Source organism: Rhinoraja longicauda, chromosome 43 (assembly GCF_053455715.1).
Source record: "Rhinoraja longicauda isolate Sanriku21f chromosome 43, sRhiLon1.1, whole genome shotgun sequence".
NCBI classification, from domain to species: domain Eukaryota; kingdom Metazoa; phylum Chordata; class Chondrichthyes; order Rajiformes; family Arhynchobatidae; genus Rhinoraja; species Rhinoraja longicauda.
In genome coordinates, this window is record NC_135995.1 from 7360622 (window position 1) to 7372040 (window position 11419).

At 50.6% G+C, this 11419-nt stretch overlaps 1 long non-coding RNA gene across 1 annotated transcript; it reads left to right on the top strand.

Annotated features, from left to right (window-relative positions):
* The first annotated feature begins 6796 nt into the window (after positions 1 to 6796).
* On the top strand, positions 6797 to 8215 carry LOC144612083 (uncharacterized). Its single transcript, XR_013549616.1, has 3 exons — positions 6797 to 6896; positions 7450 to 7505; positions 8150 to 8215. It is a non-coding gene; the product is annotated as an uncharacterized LOC144612083 (long non-coding RNA).
* Positions 8216 to 11419: the final 3204 nt, after the last annotated feature.

Genomic DNA, 11419 nt, shown 5'->3' on the forward strand with positions numbered 1-11419 from the left:
CTAGGAGCAAGGAGGTCCTTCTGCAGTTTTACAGGGCCCTAGTGCGACCGCACCTGGAGTACTGTGTGCAGTTTCGGTCTCCTAGTTTGAGTCTAGGAGCAAGGAGGTCCTTCTGCAGTTGTACGGAGCCCTAGTGAGACCGCACCTGGAATACAGTGTGCAGTTTTGGTCTCCTAGTTTGAGTCTAGGAGCAAGGAGGTCCTTCTGCAGTTGTACAGGGCCCTGGTGAGAGCTCATCTGGAGTAATGTGTGCAGTTTTGGTCTACTAGTTTGAGTCTAGGAGCAAGGAGGTCCTTCTGCAGTTGTACAGGGCCCTAGTGAGACCGCACCTGGAGTACTGTGTGCAGTTTTGGTCTCCTAGTTTGAGTCTAGGTGCAAGGAGGTCTTTCTGCAGTTGTACATGGCCCCAGTGAGACCGCACCTGGAGTACTGTGTGCAGTTTTGGTCCGCAGATTTGAGGAAGGACAATCTTGCTATTGAGGGCGTGCAGCGTAGATTCACCAGGTTAATTCCCGGAATGGCGGGACAGTCGTATGTTGAAAGACTGGGGCGTCTCGGTTTGTATACACTGGAAGTTAGAAGGATGAGAGGGGATCTTATAGAAACATGTAAGATTATTAAGGGGTTGGACACGTTAGAGGCAGGAAACATGTTCCCAATGTTGGGGGAGTCCAGAACCAGGGGCCAAAGTTTAAGAATGAGGGGTCGGCCATTTGGAACGGAGATGAGGAAAAACATTTTCAGTCAGAGAGTTGTAAATCTGTGAAATGTTCTGCCTCAGAAGGCACTGGAGGCCAAATCTCTGAATGCAATAATGAGAGAGCTGGATAGAGCTCTTAGGGATAGCGGAGTCAGGGGGTATCGGGAGAAGGCGGGAACGGGGTACTGATTGAGAATGATCAGCCATGATCACATTGAATGGCGGTGCTGGCTCGAAGGGCCGAACGGCCTCCTCCTGCACCTATTGTCTATTGTCTATTGTCTGATTCTACTCCTATTCATTATGACCCCCCCCCTTCTCTCCCTTCTCCACACACATTCATTCCAACCCCTTTTGTTTTTTTTGTTTCCTCTCTCTCTTTGTGCGTTTGTCGCAGACGGTCCGGACCTCCCGATTATCATTCCTGATCCCAACGCCCCTCTTTACAATTCCGGGACCGAAGTCACATTGACCTGTACTGCAAAGTCTGAACCAACTGCTGAGTTGGAATGGTTCCTTCAAAGTGACTTGGTTCAGAGTGGAGACCAACTCACCTTTCCCAATGTCTCTGCTAATGACATTGGTAGTTATTTATGTTCGGCCTTAAACAATGTCACCGGAAGGTTCCACGCCTCATCAATACAAATCAATGTTCAGGGTCGATACCACATTTATGTTGTTTCATTGTCCTCGAGAGTACAACGGTAATGGGAACACTGGTTAATTGATTGAAACCGCTTGGATTTATCCTAGTCAAGCACAAAGTGCTGGCATAACTCACCGGGTCGGGCAGCATCTCTGTGGAGAACGTGGACAGGTACAAAGTGCTGGAGTAACTCAGCGGGTCGGGCCGCATCTCTGTGGAGAACGTGGACAGGTACAAAGTGCTGGAATATCTCTGCGGGTCGGGCAGCATCTCTGTGGAGAACGTGGACAGGTATAAAGTACTGGAGTAACACAGCGGGTCAGGCAGCATCTCTGGAGAGAAGGAATGGGGTGAATTTTCGGGTCGAGACCCTTCTTCGGACCAGGGTGGAGCCGCTTCAGTTTGTAGTTGGGTTTACTCGTCGGTCAGATGTCAGATTGAGACAGAGAGAGTGTGTGTGTGCGTGTCTGTGAACGGTGACTAATCTCCCCACTGCCCTCCAGGTGCGGTCACAATCGGGTGGCGGCCTTGCTAAAAAGAGGAAGAAAAACTAGTTCCTTGTGCAGCGGTCGGGCCATAACCTCCAACTACCGCAGAAAGGAACTGCAGTTTTCGGTTTAAAACTAACTCCGCCCCCACCACCACCACTCCCATTTGAGGATTGGAGCAAGGAGGTCCTTCTGCAGTTGAACAGAGCCCTGGCGACAACGCACCTGGAGTATTGTGTGCAGTTGTGGTCTCCTAATTTGAGGAAGGACATCCTTGTAATTGAGGCAGTGCAGCGTAGGTTCACGAGATTGATCCCTGGGATGGCGGGACTGTCCTATGAGGAAAGATTGGAAAGACTGGCCTTGTATTCCCTGGAGTTTAGAAGGATGAGAGGGGATCTTATAGAGACGTACAAAATTATAAAAGGACTGGACAAGCTAGATGCAGGAATTTTTTTCCCAATGTTGGGGAAGTCGAGAACCAGGGGTTACAGTCTTCGAATAAAGGGGCCATTTAAAACTCTGAGAAAAAAACCTTTTCACCAAGAGAGTTGTGGGATTCTCTGCCACAGAGGGCAGTGGAGGCGAAATCACTGGATGGATTTAAGAGAGAGTTAGATAGAGCTCTAGGGGCTAGTGGAATCAAGGGATATGGGGAGAAGGCAGGCACGGGTTACTGATTGTGGACGATCAGCCATTAACACAATGAATGACGGTACTTACAGGCTCGAAGGGCCGAATGGCCTCCTCCTGCACCTATTTTATATGTTTCTATGCTCTACCATATATATTCTATCCGCAGAACCGGTGGCGAAAGTTGAACTGCGGTCCAACAATTCCCACCCGAGAGAAGACCGAGACTCGGTCGTGTTGACGTGCAGCGCCCGGGGAACTCAACTGAGGCGGGAATGGTTATTAGACGGTGACCCCGTCCAGCAGAACGTCAGGATAACGATCGCAGGAGACACTCTGCTCATCGACCCAGTGGAGAGGACCGACGCAGGGACCTACCAGTGCATCGTTCGCAATGGACTGAGTAGCGGCAGCGCGGAGACCGACTTAGAGGTTTACGGTAAGTACAGAGACAGTCCTAGTTTTTACTTTACATTTAGTATTAGTGATGGCAGAAACGGTGCACCTTGCCCATTTACATCACACGGTTACAAGGAATAGGAGTAAAGTTAGACCATTTGGCCCATCAAATCAAGTACAGCACTTTGGTCAAAGTGGGTTGTTTTGTAAATGTGCTATACAAATAAAATTGACTTTGACTTGAAGTCTAGTCTGCCATCTAATCTAACATAGAAACATAGAAACATAGAAACATAGAAACATAGAAAATAGGTGCAGGAGGAGGCCTGTTTACTGAAGCCTGTCTATCGGACCACAGCGCTATCATTTTTGACGCATCTCTGCCTTTATCTCCCGCAAAATCTCATCTCCCTGTTCCCTACTCCCGCGACATAAATTCATTGACTGTCAGTAAATTCTCCGAGGCTCTCACAGCTGCCCCCAACATCTGCACTATTGAGGCTTCTCCCCCCCCCCCCCCCCCATCTCAGCACTGAGGATCTCACCTCTTTATCTAATATCACTTGCTCTTCCATCCTGGATTCTATCGCTTCCCTTAAAATAAAAAAGCCTAAGCCCAAAGGTCGGCCTTGACTCAATGACACCACCAAAGCCCTAAGAAGGGAGTGCAGAAAATCAGAAAGGAGGTGGAAATGTGACAAGCTTCAAATTTCCTTCGAAATTCTGAGAAACAGTCTTCTCAAATACCAGGAAGCAGTAAAGTCTGCGAGAGCACAATTCTTCTCCGACCTTATTTCCAAAAACTCTCATAACTCCAAGGTCATATTTAGCACAATTACCTCTGTCATATGTCCCGCCCCCAGTACCAGCTTAGTTGGGTCCCCTGCTAAGTGCGAAGAATTCGCTAAATTTTTCACCAACAAAGTTGAGAACATTAGAATGAACATTTCCCCTCCCACCCGTGACCTAGCTGTCTCACTAGTCTGTTCATCTAAATTGGACTGTTTGCAACCCGTCACTCTATACTTCCTTGCAAAGCTTGTCTCCGCTATGAAACCTGCAACCTGCCCCCTTGATCCTGCCCCCACTGCCCTTCTGAAGGATGTCATTGCAATAGCCGGTCCCAGCATCCTCGCTATTATCAACAGTTCTCTGGCCACTGGCACTGTTCCAACCTGTTTCAAGCACGCGGTGGTCCAGCCCCTACTGAAAAAAACTAACCTAGACCCCACCTTGCCTAGCAACTACAGACCCATTTCCAAACTGCCATTCCTGTCAAAAGTCCTTGAAAAGGCAATTCTAAACCAATTAGCGTCCTACCTGCACCAAAACACCAAAACACCATCCTGGAAAATTTCCAGTCAGGTTTCAGAGCCCACCACAGCACAGAGTCTATATAGTATAAGAAAATAACTGCAGATGCTGGTACAAATCGATTTATTCACAAAATGCTGGAGTAACTCAGCAGGTCAGGCAGCATCTCGGGACAGAAGGAATGGGTGACGTTTCGGGTCGAGACCCTTCTTCAGACTGATGTCGGGGGTGGGACGAAGGAAGGATATAGGTGGAGACAGGAAGATAGAGGGAGATCTGGGAAGGAGGAGAGGAAGGGAGGGACAGAGGAGCTATCTGAAGTTGGAGAAGTCGACGTTCATACCACCGGGCTGCAAACTGCCCAGGCGAAATATGAGGTGCTGCTCCTCCAATTTCCGGCGGGCCCCACTATGGCACTGGAGGAGGCCGATGACAGAGAGGTCAGACTGGGAATGGGAGGGGGAGTTAAAGTGCTGGGCCACCGGGAGATCAGTTGCGTTAATGCGGACCGAGCGCAGGTGTTCAGCGAAGCGATCGCCGAGCCTGCGCTTGGTTTCGCCGATATAAATAAGTTGACATCTAGAGCAGCGGATGCAATAGATGAGGTTGGAGGAGGTGCAGGTGAACCTCTGTCACACCTGGAAAGACTGTTTGGGTCCTTTGATGGAGTTGAGGGGGGAGGTAAAGGGACAGGTGTTGCATCTCGTGCGGTTGCAAGGGAAAGTGCCCGGGGTTGGGGTGGTTTGGGTAGGAAGGGACGAGTGGACCAGGGAGTTACGGAGGGAACGGTCTCTGAGGAACGCAGAGAGGGGAGGGGATGGGAAGATATGGCCAGTGGTGGGGTCTCGTTGTAGGTGACGGAAATGTTGGTGGATGATATGTTGGATCCGCTGGCTGGTGGGGTGGATGGTGAGAACGAGGGGGATCCTGTCCTTGTTGCGAGTGGGGGGAGGGGGAGCAAGAGCGGAGCTGCGGGGTGTAGAAGAGACCCTAGTAAGAGCCTCATCTATAATGGAGGAGGGGAAGCCCTGTTTTCTGAAGAACGAGGACATCTCGGAAGCCCTAGTCTGAAACACCTCATCCCGGGCGCAGATGCGTCGTTGACGGAGGAATTGGGAGTAGGGGATAGACTTTTTGCAGGGGACCGGGTGGGGAGAAGTGTAGTCCAGATAGCTGTGCGAGTCGGTGGGCTTGTAGTAAATGTCCGTCACTAATCTGTCTCCTGTGATGGAGATGGTGAGGTCCAGAAACGGGAGGGAGATGTCAGAGACAGTCCAGGTATATTTAAGGGCAGGATGGAAATTGGAGGTGAAGTGTATGAAGTTAGTGAGTTCTGCATGGGTGCAAGAGTCTGCCTTGTTGAAGGTACACAACGACCTGCTTCTCGCCATCGACACCGGCGACTGTGCAATCCTGCTCCTTCTCGACCTCAGCGCAGCGTTCGATACAGTGGACCACACCATCCTTACTGACCGTCTCTGGTACGCGGTTGGCATTGATGGCACTGCCCTGAGCTGGTTCGCTTCGTACCTCAAAGATAGGAGTTTCGCCATCAACATAGGCAGTTATTCCTCTGCTCCTGCAACTGGTCCAAAACGCCGCAGCGAGAATCCTGACGGGTACCCGTAAAAGGGACCACATCACCCCGATTCTGGCCTCTCTCCACTGGCTCCCTGTACGGTACAGAATCAACTTCAAGCTCCTCCTATTCACGTATAAAGCCCTAAATGGACATCCCCCCCCCCCCCCCTACTTCAAAAATCTTCTAACCCACCTCTCTAACTCCAGGTCCCTCAGGTCGGCCGACTTGGGGCTACTCACTATCCCACGGTCTAGGCTTAAGCTCAGGGGTGACCGCGCTTTTGCGGTTGCAGTTCCTAGACTGTGGAACAGCATCCCTCTCCCCATCAGAACTGCCCCCTCCATCGACTCCTTTAAGTCCAGGCTCAAAACCTATTTCTACTCCCTAGCGTTTGAGGCTCATTGAGGAGGCGCTGTGAACTGTTTGTGTGCTACTGTATGTTTCATTTTTTTTCCTTAGTACCTAATCAGATGTACAGCACTTTGGTCAACGTGGGTTGTTTATAAATGTGCTATACAAATAAAATTGACTTGACTTGACTTGACTGGACTCTTAAATCCATCCAGTGAATTGGCTTCCACTGCCCTCTGTGGAAGAGAATTCCACAAAATCACAACTCTCTGGATGAAAATGCTTTTTCTCACCTCAGTTTTAAATGGCCTCCCTTTTATTCTAAGACTGTGTGTGTGTGGCCCCTGGTTCTGGACTCGACAACATTGGGAACATTTTTCCTTCATCTAGCTTCTCCAGTCCTTTTATAATTTTACACGTCTCTATAAGATCCCCCTCTCATCCTTCTATACTCCAGAGAATACAAGCCTAATCTTTTCAATCTTTCCTCATATGACAGTCCCGCCAAACCGAGGACCTCAAACTAGGAGACCAGGAAGGACATCCTTGCAATTGAGGCAGTGCAGCGTAGGTTCGCGAGATTGCTGCCGAATGAAAAACATTTGCTTCCGTAATGTGATCTCTAATGTTGTTCTTTTTTTTTTGCGTTGGTTTTGCCCCCTTTTCCTGAAGTCCTGCCGCGTGTCTCGTTCTTGCCATCATCATTACCTTCGTTGTCGCCCTACTTGTGGGCTTTTTGATCGGCGGAGGTAGCGCCTGGTTGATCGCCAAGAAGACACGCGGGTAAATGCTTCTCCCACCAAATTTCGCTTCGACCTTGTGTGCAGTTTAGATAGGGAAATTTCACTTCTCCAGAGTTGCTGCCTGACCCGCTGAGTTACTCCAGCACTTTGTACCTGTCCACGTTCTCCACAGAGATGCTGCCCGACCCGCTGAGTTACTCCAGCACTTTGTACCTGTCCATGTTCTCCACAGAGATACTGCCTGACCCGCTGAGTTACTCTATCACTTTGTACCTGTCCATGTTCTCCAGGGATGCTGCCTGACCCGCTGAGTTACTCTGCACTTTGTACCTGTCAACGTTCTCCACAGAGATGCTGCCTGACCCGCAGAGTTACTGCAGCACTTTGTACCTGTCCACATTCTCCTCAGAGATGCTGCCTGGCCCGCTGAGTTACTCCAGCAGTTTGTACCTGTCCACGTTCTCCACAGAGATGCTGCCTGACCCGCTGAGTTACTCCAGCATTTTATTTTGTGTCTATCTTCGATTTAAACCAGCAACTGTAGCCCCCCCCCCCCCCCCCCCACGCATTATATCTTGTTTATGTTTGTTTAGGGCCAAAGATGCCCCCCGGGCGTATTACCGCAAGGACCGGAGTTCTGGACAAGATAGTAAGTGAATCAACAGCTATTTATTAGATGGTTCACTCATGCGGTTAATTGAGCTGCGTGTGTTCCAGTTGAACACAAGGAACTGCACGCGTTGGTTGCACAACTCAAGCACAGAATGCAGAGGAAATGGACGAGATGTGGTCAAGCAATCTGAATGATGTTTGAGAGGGAGGCGTAGAAGATGTCCAGTCCCTGCAGGACGCAAGATGATCCCTGGGATGGCGGGACTGTCATATGCGGAAAGATTTGAAAAGACTAGGCTTGTAATTCACTGGAGTTTAGAAGGATGAGAGGGGGGATCTCATAGAAACATATAAAATTATAAAAGGACTGGACAAGCTAGATGCAGGAAAAATGTTCCCAATGTTGGGCGAGTCCAGAACTAGGGGCCACACACACAGCAAGAATATCCTTCCTCAAATTTGGAGACCAAAACGGCACATAGTACTCCAGGTGCGGTCTCACTAGGGCCCTGTACAACTGCAGTAGGATATATTCACAGGATAATGGGATCATTACGGGGGGAATAATTGGTTACATTCGATGGCTAATACAACGGAATCGGGCCGAATATTCCTCATTCGCGCTGGACAAAGGATTGTTGTGCTCTTGACTTCGTGACTGAAGGCGTCATGTTTCCGCAGATACATTGGCTGCAAATGCCGGGAATGGATCGTCGAACTATGAAAATCTTCAGGATAATGAACAGGTTGGTACCTGGAGGAAGGGGTGGGGGGGGGGGAGGGGGAGGGGGGAGGGGGGGATGGGGAGGGGGGAGAACAGTGTGCAAGTATGAATGCCCAACTGCAGGTGGGATGACAGGAAGATTCACCTGGCCATTGTGTGTGCTTCCGGGCTTTTGTTACAACTAGACGAAGTGAACCCATTGGGCACAAATCTCTCCTGCATTTGTGCAGCACCCGCTCCTCCTCCTCCCCCTCTAACCCCCCCTCCTCCCTCACCCTCCCTCTATCCTCCCCCTCCAACCTCCCCTCCCTTCCCCCCTTCCCCCTCACTCCCTCCCCACTCACTCCCACATTCCCCCCCTCCCTCCCTCCCCTCCCTCCCTCCCTTCCCTCCCTCCCCTCCCTCCCTCCCTCCCTCCCTCCCTCCTCCCTCCCTCCCTCCCTCCTCCCTCCCTCCCTCCCTCCCTCCCTCCCTCCCTCCCTCCTCCCTCCCTCCCTCCCTCCCTCCCTCCCTCCCTCCCTCCCTCCCCCCGCCCACCCTCCCTCCCTCCCCTCGTTCTCTCCCTCCCTCCCCCACACCCTCCCTCCCTCCCTCCTTCTCTCCCTCCGTCCCCCCACCCCTCCCCATCCCTCCCTCCCCATCCCTCCTTCCCCCTACATCCTCCCCCTCCATCCACTCACCTTCCCCCTCCCCCTCCCACTAAACCCCTCCCCCCCCTACCCCCTCCCTCCCTCCACCTCCATCCCACCCATCCATCCCCCTAAACCCCCCTATCCTCCCCTCCATCCTCCCCTCCCTCCGCCTCCCTCCATCCTCCTTCACCTCTCCCCCCATCCATCCCCCTCAAGCCCACCTATCCTCCCCCTCCATCCTACCTCCCCCCTCCCATCCCCCCTCCCCCTCCCCCCCTCCCCCTCCCCCTCCCACCATCCCCCTCCCACTCCTCCTTCACCTCCCCCATCCATTCCCCTCACCCCCCTTATCCTCCCTCCACCTCCTCCCTCCCTACGAGATAGATTTAAACTATAAAAATGTGAATGAGTTTACAACATAACACCGATTTCAATGAAACTTCTTCCATTAGCATCAAAGTGACGACGGTGAGTAAGGGGGACCTAAAATTGTCGCGATATCGTGTACCGTTTTGGCTGTCGTTCAGGAACAAACAAACAAACAAACGAGCGTTTTTGTTGTATGGAAGGGCACTTTGGATAGGCTGGGGCAAGTTATCAATATCAACGTTAATTCAAACCTACTTTCTGTTTCCAGGGGAGACGTACCAATGCGCCCATTGGAGACCCCACCTATATGGTGAGATTATCAGTATGTTGATTCCTTTTGAAGTCAACGAGACCCTTTTCCTCCCTAATTCGCGACTAGGCCGGCCATCTGATGTCACAAGCGACCGTGTGTTCCATAGACATAGACATAGAAAATAAATGCAGGAAGAGGCCATTCGGCCCTTCGAGACAGCACCGCCATTCATTGTGATCATGCCCTATCGTCCCCAATCTATAACCCGTGCCTGCTTTCTCCCCATATCCCTTGATTCCACTACCGCTAGAGCTATATCTAACTCTCTTAAATCCACATAGTGATTTGGCCTCCACTGCCCTCTGTGGCAGAGAATCCCACAACTCTCTTGGTGAAAAGGTTTTTTTCTCAGAGTTTTAAATGGCCCCTTTATTCGAAGACTGTAACCCCTGGTTCTCGACTTTTTTCTCAACACAGTTTAATGGCCTCCCCTTTATTCTAAGACTGTGGCCCCTGGTTCGGGACTCCCCCAACAATTGAACATGTTTCCAGCATCTTGCTTGTCCAGTCCTTTTATAATTTTATATGTTTTACAGCAGGCAGTGAAGAAGCCAAGAGGAGTCGAGTATAGGAGCAAAGAGGTCCTTCTGCAGTTGTACAGGGCCTAGTGAGAACGCACCTGGAGTACTGTGTGCAATTTTGGTCTTATCGAACGTATAAGATTATTAAGTGGTTGGACACGTTAGAGGCAGGAAACATGTTCCCAATGTTGGGGAGTCAGAACAAGAGGCCACAGTTAAGAATAAGTGATAGGCCATTTAGAACGGAGATGAGGAAAAACGTTTTCAGTCAGAGAGTTGTGAATCTGTGGAATTCTCTGCCTCAGAGGGCAGAGGAGTCCAATTCTCTGAATGCATTCAAGGAAAGAGCTAGATAGGGCTCTTAAGGATAGTGAGTCAGGCGGTGTGGGGAGAAGGCAGGAACGGGGTACTGATGAGAATGATCAGCCATGATCACATTGAATGGCGGTGCGTAAAGGCTCGAAGGGCCGAATGGTCTATTCCTGCACATATTGTCTATTGTCTATTGTCTTACAAGATCCCCTCTCATACTTCTAAACTCCAGTGAATACAAGCCTAGTCTTTGCAATCTTTCCTCAATTTGACAGTCCCGCCATCCCAGGGATCAATCTCGTGAACCTACGCTGCACTGCCTCAATTACAAGGACGTCCTTCCTCAAATTAGGAGACCTAAACTGCACACAGTACTCCAGATGTGGTCTTACCAGGGCGCGTAACAACGGCAGAACCTTTTACGCCTATACTGAAATCATCTCGTTATGAAGGCCAACATGCCATTAGCTTCTTCACTGCTGCTGTACCTGCGCGCCAACTTTCAGTGAGTGGTGTACAAGGACACCCAGGTCTCGCTGCACCTCCCCCTTACCTAACCTGACACCATTGAGATAATTCGTCCCACGTCCACCTCCCCCCGAGATCCGCGAGTCCTTCCGTTCCTTGTCGTGTCGAAATGTTGACTGAACCGAAGGCGCCCTCCAGCATAATTCAGTTGCTTCGCACTACAGCCTCGTCTTCTCCATATTTGTTTGTAACAATTTCTCGCCCCGTTCAACAGGGATTGAGATCGATGATCGATCGGTTACGATGAACTGAAGAGATAGCCAGGCAGAACCATCGATAAGCACGCTGGCCATTCGGCCCTTCGAGCCAGCACCGTCATTTATTGTGATCAGGTCCTGATCGTCCACAATCAATAATCCGTGCCTGTCTTCTCCCCATATCCCCTGATTCCACTAGAGCTCTATTTAACTCTATCTTAAATCCATCCAGTGATTTGCCCTCACTGTCCTCTGTGGCAGAGGATTCCACAAATTCACAACTCTCTGGGTGAAAGAATTCCTTCTCACCTCAGTTTAAATTGGCGTCCCTTATTCTAAGACGGTGTGGCCCCTG